The sequence below is a fragment of the Gigantopelta aegis genome, unplaced genomic scaffold (genome assembly GCF_016097555.1).
Source record: "Gigantopelta aegis isolate Gae_Host unplaced genomic scaffold, Gae_host_genome ctg2066_pilon_pilon:::debris, whole genome shotgun sequence".
NCBI lineage: Eukaryota > Metazoa > Mollusca > Gastropoda > Neomphalida > Peltospiridae > Gigantopelta > Gigantopelta aegis.
Genome location: NW_024532839.1, coordinates 168,740 through 177,812, shown reverse-complemented (window position 1 = coordinate 177,812; position 9,073 = coordinate 168,740). Strand labels below are relative to the sequence as shown.

Genomic DNA, 9,073 nt, shown 5'->3' with positions numbered 1-9,073 from the left:
TTTTACAAAAAGAAGTCATAGTTTTGGTTAAAGGAAATATTTAGGAAAATCTATACGATTCGTTAGTTATGATGATACAGCATGAATACTGTAGATATTATAGGAGAAGGTAATAATGGTTTTCCTTGTCTGTGTTCATGTTGTATTCTCTTCTAGGATAGAGAATTTTGGAGGTTGTGATTATCCTTTCCCATTGGCGTGAACATCATCCGGGAAGTTGATTGAGTCACTGAAGAGATGGGAGTGGTCAAGAAGGTTTGTTGTTTGTTATAGTAATTTTATGTGATGTTATTACAGGGAGAAACTTCTTAGCGACAATGCTCTGAGTTTTTAGGACTCAAGAAATCAGAATTTGAGATTGTTCAAAAGCTACAAACAGAGACCACACCCATATCATATGATACAACTACAGTATAATGATATATCATGTTTTATACAATAAAACAATTACAGTGTCCCCGTGCTATATGACCCATACTTACCCCCTTTCTTATTACAGCCCTTTTGTACCACTTTTCACAGTATTTTGTAACATCATTTAAATTACTTTTAAAAGTTTCAAAGTTAAATTTGTACAACTTGTATAAATACAGGACTGACTCAACTGGCAAAAATGGTCTCATCTTTTCCGTTTCTTCCTCCGGACTACTGTACAATGTTGTGTTGGCATCTGGGATGGTTCATTATTCGTTGGACAAGTTGACACAGGGCTCTCTAGTAACAGCTGCTTTCAAATCATAGTAGACTGCAGTGTCGTCTTTGGTAAGGAAAAACAGCCATACCTGCTTTGCGCTCCGCTCGTCCTGTTCGTCCAATACGATGCGTTATAATCCTCTATAGATTTTTGCATATCATAATTGATCACCATGGAAACATCCCGGAAAGACATCTTAATATTAACATTATCAGTCATACTTACCAATGTCAATTCCTCTTCCAGCTACATCAGTAGCTACAAGGAATAGCTTTGTCACCTTTCTTAAGACTAGCAAGGGCAAAATTCACGTGCTCTGGTTAGACCTCCATGAAGGAGTTGTGCTCGGTTATCCCATCTTTTCCAGCGACACCAACTTAGTCCAGTAATCAGCACCTTCTTTTGTATGGACAAATATGATATAGGAGGTTTCTACATCGTCTTGTAAAAATTCAACAATTTCTTTCTCTTCTCAGTTGCTGAGACCATGTAGACAATCTGCTCTACTCTCTCTGTGGGTTTGCAATAGACGATATAAACTACAGCCGCCGACGTAAATAGGATCGCGCTAGACGTTCCACATGCTGCAGGCATAGTGGCTGTAAACATGACTGTCTTGACGATAACGATGAACGTGAATGGTTCATCCCGGCTAACATCTTTTCTGGATTTCTTGCATCCTCAGTTGGTCAGGCTTCATGTTTAGAAACAGGAAGATATCTAATATTTTCGCACCTCTGGTTCAAGCCAAGATCAATCATACGATCAGCTTCATCTAACACAACATAAGTTACACTGAGCTAAAACAAGATACCTGTTCTCTAGTACGTCTATAAGACGACCTGTGTAGCGAAACTATCTCACAGCCTAACTCAATTGGAAACCTTGTTCCTCCGTGGGAGCAATCCTCCAACTAACGACACATGTTCGAACACCAAGGGTTGAGCAAATTTCATTGTCTCCTCTTCAATCTTTTGGGCCAGTTCACGTGTCGGAGCCAGAATAATAGCGTAAGGTTCCTAGGATCAGTTTCAGATCCTCTAGAGGAAGTTACACATTATAATAGTGGTGGGGACTAAGAAATTACATTACCTAACAATTTTTTGGCAAACCCAGTGACCCCCATACAAGAAGAGGTATTACAAAAGCAGCTGTCTTTCCGCTACTGTCTCAGCTATTCCAATAATGTCACGATTTGCAACAAACATATAGGAATAGTTTTCGTTGGATAGCAGTGGGATCAGTTATAGCCAAGTCCCTGGATGACTTTGGCAATCTCATCAGGCAAGCCAGCTTCAGCCCAGTATCTAATGGGCGGAGGAATGCGTCCACCTTAGTAGTAATGTTGTAGTCTTCACGGAATATCCTCCAATCTCTCTCTGTCATGTCCTTGAGAGTCTTTTCATCAGTCCAATGACGTTCATCCCTTTTTGTTTGTTTTTCTTTTTGTTTTTTCTCTTCCAACTCCCTAGAATCAAAAAAATATACAAGAATATACAGAATATACAAGACTATAGTTTGCAAGATGTGTAAAGAGACATATACAAAGATAGACTGACTCAGCTCTTTCTTTTCATCTTCAGTTCTTCTACTTTCAGTAACCCATTAGAATAAAACTTGACTGTTCCTTTTTTTGAGCCTGTGTCAAATAAAAAAAAAGTATTTCAGATTTTATTCATATAATAAACTCCAGGCAAACAATCTGATCGGTCAGTTACAAGTTTATATAACCATTCAATAAGCATTCATGGCATCATTAATTTTTGTTCATACTAAAAAACACACCTTAATATCAATCCAGCTACGTGTCCACGACCATAGTTAGAACTGTAATTGATGTTCATTCTTATACTAATTTACAAATTGCATGATTGTCATATGACACACATTAGCACTTACAAAGAGATAATTAGAAATCTTCACCCCCCCCAGGTGCCCCCCCCCCCCCCCCAGTCCCCCAAAACACAAATTTACGATCAGTGAGTCGTCTCACTTTCGTCTCTTCTCCTCCATGCCCCCCCAAGATATCTAGCCTGACAAGAGAGCAGCCGTTAGTTATTAAATAATACCCCACCCCTTTAATAGTCTCAATTCCAGGTCTTTCCCCCATCTTTAGTAGCTACTGTCGTCCTCTCTCTCTTCTGTCTCTTTTCTCTAGCCTATAATTATGGGCTATAATAAATTGTTATTGTGTATAAAAACAAACCTTTAGATCTAGATCCCACCCCCCCCCCCCCCCCCCCCCCGTCCCCCCCCCCTAAACCCGTATTCACCAATGGAAGTAGCTTACTAGCCCCGTAAAAAAATTTAAATGAAGTTCTCACACTAGTGGGTGCGTTAGTCAAGCCTCTAGAGAGAGCATTAGTTTTAAATAATAACCACAGCTACTTTAGATCTCACCCGGTCTTATCTTTTGTAGCGTCTGCTCTATTGTCTCTTTTCCTCTATCCTATAATTATGTGCTATAAGAAAGTTGTTATTATTTATTAACAATTTATCAAATACAAGCGCCCATATGACCTAAACAATATTCACAATGGAAGTAGCTTACATTATAACTTTAAACCTGAATCTTCCTGCATTTTGGTGTCATTCGTCTCCTCTTCCTCCATATAAAGTTACCGCCGAGCATGACTTCTTCTTGTCTCTTTTTATAGCTAATTCTTCTCTCTCTTTCTTACTCAGAAACACAGGCTAACAAAATCCAAATATAATCAATGATCCTGTTTGTTATATTCTAATCACTTTTAATTGCGCTTTTTGCCTCTTGTTCACGTTTTGGCCATTAACTCTTCCAATGAGAGGGGCTAAAGAGGCAAGTTTTAACAATATAATTATAAACTTCTATATACTTGTCGTTTTTCAGATTTAATTTCCATATCTTTTCATCTCCTTCATTTCCTTTGTCTTGTCATCTTCAAGACCTCTTTCTTTATTTTGGTCTCTCTCGACTGACTGATCTCTGTCCACGGCTGTGTGATTTAAGTAATCACCCATTATTACAATCACAATTCAGTACCTTTTCTCTCTGTCTTTCTTTGCTACGTGGTCTTCACTCTCACGACTACGGGAGCGTTTATCTCGGCTATGAGATCTGATAAAAATAGCGTTGATATATGCCCAAACCACACCCCACTCATCTCACCTGTCTTCTTCTCCTTAACGACTATTGCGAGGAGAACGACCGCCGGTTCACGACTGATATTTTTTTCAATATAAGAACTATAAATTTTATTATAATGATATACCTTTTATCTCGACTTCACTTGAACGATGCCCTCGGCTAATGGCTGGTGGACTTCTAGATCTAATAAATATTAATATATTATTACCACGTGACAAATAGTAATGCAACTTGCCTTGATCTTCTTTCTTTCTGTTCTTTTGTCATTTTCTCTGTCTCTTGAACGAGAACGCTCTCGTTTCTCTGTAGGCATTTCACTAGTGAAAATGTAATAGTGTCTGTGATGACGTTTGAGAATAAATCTGTAAGAGAAGGTTTAAACCACTATTGAAAATAATATAATGACCACGCCTTTTTTAGAGACAGTATCTTACGAATATTTTAAAAAAGAAATCGAGCTACATTCCCGTGTCTTATCCGTTTCTCGTTTCGCTATGGACGATAACCACAAACTACCTCAGAAAGTTCGATCGGATCATACTATACAATAGTCTGATTATTTTATAGGTTATTCAAGAAGTGTTAAATGATAGTTTACAAACAAGAAGGTACGCAACTACAGGACGAGAACAGAGCTCGGAGGGAGAGTAGTCAGAGATGAAAACAGGTACATTTTATCAGAGTTATATATTAGTTTTATTATTAATTCAAGTCTGGTTCTTCAAGAGGACCTGTACGAGTTTTCCAGTCACAGGAGTCAGTTACAAAGTAAGGTGTAATTTTATGATCTTTTTTGTTTTAGCTCAGTCCATTTTTCAAATAGCACACTTATCTCATCAGATCCAAATTTCCAGGCCATTCACGATGCATTTTGATTCAGCTTTTGCTCATTCTTCTTTTTGCTCTTGTCAAAGATTCCTATTCAGCTGGAAGGTCAGTTTTAAAAACATTAACTATGATCTTTTTTATTATTACTGACAATATTCTTTGCAGGTTGTATTGAATATCTCATTATTGAGCATTGGGTTTGGGACATGTCAGATTTGGTTGTCTTAGTTTTAATTGAGGTATGTCTGCTACTTTGGGCATTTCTAGTATATCCTGCTCTTAAGGTATGTATCTAGTGTGACAATATCTTTATTATAATTTGTAATATAGTTGTGGGAGAAGACACGAGGAGTTTTCTCACATTTTTTAGACATGGTCTTTGTCCTTCTCTATACTGTGTATATTTTGATAAATTTTGTTAGTATTATATATCTTGTCAGCAATCTCTCTCTTCCTCATCTTGTTAATTTTATTATCGGTATTGAACAGGTTAGTGTGTGTATGTTATTTTTAGAGACAGTTTATGTTTTAGTTGAATGCTTTCACAATATACCACAATAACTTAAATTTTTTAGTTTTCGTCTTTTCATGAAAAGTTACTCATTTGTACGTGAGAATGCTTATAAAGTACTCTATCCTTGGCATAAAGATGATACAACTGTACCAGCAGTATGGTATGCTGGTCAAATAGTCCTACTGTTGGTTCATTCTCTCAGTATGTATATTTCTTATTTTGTCCTACACTTCTCTACAGAGACCATTACCCAAGGTAAAAAGTTTTGAATTTTTTTGTGATAATATTTGTTATAACAGAGTTGTTGATGGTATTCGTTGGCGTGCTGTGGCAACAGGACTTACCCAGGTTATCACATACATGACCTCTGTATTTCTATTACTACTTCCTTAATTAGTGAAGTAGTATCCTTTATGTATTTACTATAATTAAAGGAGACTCCATATATTTAATTCATTTTATAGTTTCTGCTAGCTCTGTGGAGTTCAGTGTTTATTATTACTAATATCCTATATCCACCATCCCCTTAAGTAAGTTAGTAATATTTGTTACTATACACAGTAGTATATATTATGTATGTATCACCTATTAACCTATATACTAGTGAGTGTGGTATGGTAACTATTGTTTTTATATTGTTAATGTCAACATTTGCCTGTTTACATTAAGAACACGGTCAATAGAGCTGATATGTAATTACTTGGTATTGTCTCTTAATAGAGGCTTCCCTTAGGGAGGTTGCTGTTAACTTGTTCACAAACATTATTGACTTTTTGTTTTCCTATAGACAAGCAGATCTTATTCACTTGTTCATGATGTGTTTGGTAACAGGATTTATCATTAAACTTATAGCACATACTGCTATACTTCAGTGGTTACCCTCAACATGTCTGCTGAACTCATGCGATTTGCTGATCACCAGTTTTCCAGTGTACTGTTTCCATATCTTTTTACAGAGTTCATTTGTAGCATCTCCTCTTAGGAATGGTGGACATGTACCTCATATTCCTCTTATTATCGTAAGTGGAATCTATTGGTACATGAACTGGATCCATTCGTATGTTTATAATGATTTTTAAAAAGGTACAATAATGATGAAATGAATGGATGATAAGATTCCACTCACACAGTTAATTGGTAAGCACATGGCTGTGTTTAGTACTCTCTTGGTCTCATCTGTTGTCCACGAGTACCTCCTAGCAATGGGGATAGGGTTTGTGCTGCCAATAGTCACCATTCTCTTTGCGGAGTAGGTGGTAAGTAAATGTTGTGGTTGCTTACTAGTATGATGATATATATCTCTTTCTTATGTAGGTTCTTCTATGCTCTGAAACCACTTAACACAAGACGGGCTTCAAACTTGTTCTTCCTGTCCAGCCTCAATCTTGGCCTTGCAATTATTATATTTTCACTGATCTTTGAATATGCATCACGTCAGTATGGTCCATAGAGGTAATTAATAATAAATTCTACTTACTTTGTTTTCACTTTTCACTCTTTAGAAGAACACTTGGATAACAGCATTGACACCTCAAATGTTCAGGTGGTACAGTGGTACAATTCATAATTGTGAATACCACACATTATACAGACTATCTAATAACACTGCACTACCATTGTTAATATATAGAATTCACATTCATTATTCTCTTTCACATCATTGAATTCCGTAGCATATTATATTTGGACTACTCAAAACTTATCATTTGGCAAAAAATTTAATTAAGAATCCTTTGAAATGATTAATGAAAGGAAATGATTAAGAATCCTTTGAAATGGTTTTATAACATTCATAAAATCGTGGGTACAAATGTATAATAATGGTGTTTTCCTTAGGGCAAAGATGTCTCGCATAAAACTCCATTGTGTAAATAAAAAATCATAATTGATACTCCAAAATGTAGACCAAAATGGAGAAAATAATTCCAAAATTGACTTTTGGTGAAGGACGAACAATAAACAAAAGAGCTACAAAAGACATGTTTATAATTATTATACAAATGGGTGTGGCTTACATCCAAATGCACCAAACAGTACCAAGAGAAGAGCATGAAAAAACGCAGAGGAGCCCAAAGAGCATACTCATGAAAAACTCCTGAGAGATAATGGTTGGTAGAAATGCTACCTTGTTGTAAGTTGGGCTCTTGAAAAGCTAGAGAAATACAATGAGGGAGGGTGTTTGTCAATATATTTATCATACGTCTCTGAGGTCATCGTAAATGTAAGCTTAATCCAGTCATGTACTAACAAATTCCATTTACGATAAAATGAAGCAAAGTCATGGCATTGTCCACCAGTCCTTTAATAAGTAGAACAATAACAATACTGATTATAAACTCCTTACAGAATAGAATTCTCGATCTGCCAAAACGGAATAGCTCAGAGAAAAGATTAAGCCATGAGTGTAGAAAGAAGTAACCTGTCATAAACATATACAAAAGACCCCACAGACAACATTTCAAGAATGTGTACAGTATATTCCTAATACTGAGAAGGGGAGAGGGAGAGAGAGAGAGAGAGAGAGAGAGAGAGAGAGGAGAGAGAGAGAGAGACGATTGAGATGAGAGGGAGAGGAGAGAGAGAGAGAGAACTTGTTGTACAAATCTAATTATTAACTAATTAAATCACTATAATTAATTTTATTTTACTACAGTAAAAAACAGTTTGTAGTATTATCAATTTTTCTCAAGTATAGATATAGATTTCTGCTAAGTCTGTTTGGTTGCCTTGTCATTGTTTGTCTGTAGCTTATTGTATTATAACCAAACAATGAAAACTAACCTCGTAGGTGTAGTGAAAATATTTCTTTTGTGAGAACAGTAATAAAAGCAATAGTGATACAACACTAGTAGAGAATAATAAACATAACAATTACAAGAGGACAAAAAAAAAAAAAAAAAAAAAAACACACCCACCTTAACGATATAAGAGAGAACTTCAACCATCGAATCTTTGTGTGTCCTAATGTAAAGCAAGTCAAGAGAGTGTATATATGTGTGTGTGATATACCTTGGGTAATGTCTCTGTAGAGAAGTGTAGGACAAAATAAGAAATATACATACTGAGATGAATGAACCAACCGTAGGACTCATTTGACCAGCATACCATACTGCTGGTCCAGTTGTATCATCTTTATGCCAAGGATAGAGTACTTTATAAGCATTCCTCACGTACAAATGAGTAACTCTTCATACTAAATCGCAACTAATAATAATACATTAAACATTAAGTAATAATGATCCATACCTGTTCAACATTCAACACTACAGCTGGTACGGGATGTAAATCATAATGATTAATTACCAGATAACAATGACATATCCAGTAATATTGTAGATGATAAGACACAAAGAAAAATATATCTACAACCACATTAGAACCACCTTCGTAATAAAACCCAGAGCTGAATAAAAAACACAATTTCTTTGTATCAATTATTTATCCACGTACCTTAAAGATTGGATATACCAAGAAAGCTGCCAGCTGGAATCCTAACCAAACCAATGCAGTGAAAGCTTGCATATGTAGAGGACCAAATCCAGAGAAATAGTATGTGAAGTCAATGTGGGGCTGTAAATAAACTATCTATATAATATTGTATTCTTTAAAAATATGTCACAACCTTCCAGCATCAACTGTATCTTGCAACAGTGAATAAGCTAATACAACGCATATCATTAAAATGAGAACATGATATAGGGCTCAATATTTTTGTCTTTAGAGCATAATTCACTATTAAACAATATGACATCAATGTTGAGTTATTATGAGTAACAGAACTTACGTTAGTAGCGACTCTTTTGTTATAGTAAATCTTTTTCCTTTTTTGTGGCTTAGTATGGTAGTTTTCTCTTCAATAATTCTCATTATCTTCATTTGTTGGTGAAATAACAGCCACCATTTTCTTTATCTG

General features: G+C 35.8%; 1 pseudogene; it reads right to left on the bottom strand.

The window, feature by feature from the left end:
• Positions 1 to 645: 645 nt before the first annotated feature.
• Positions 646 to 1,288, bottom strand: LOC121391307 (annotated as a pseudogene).
• Positions 1,289 to 9,073: the final 7,785 nt, after the last annotated feature.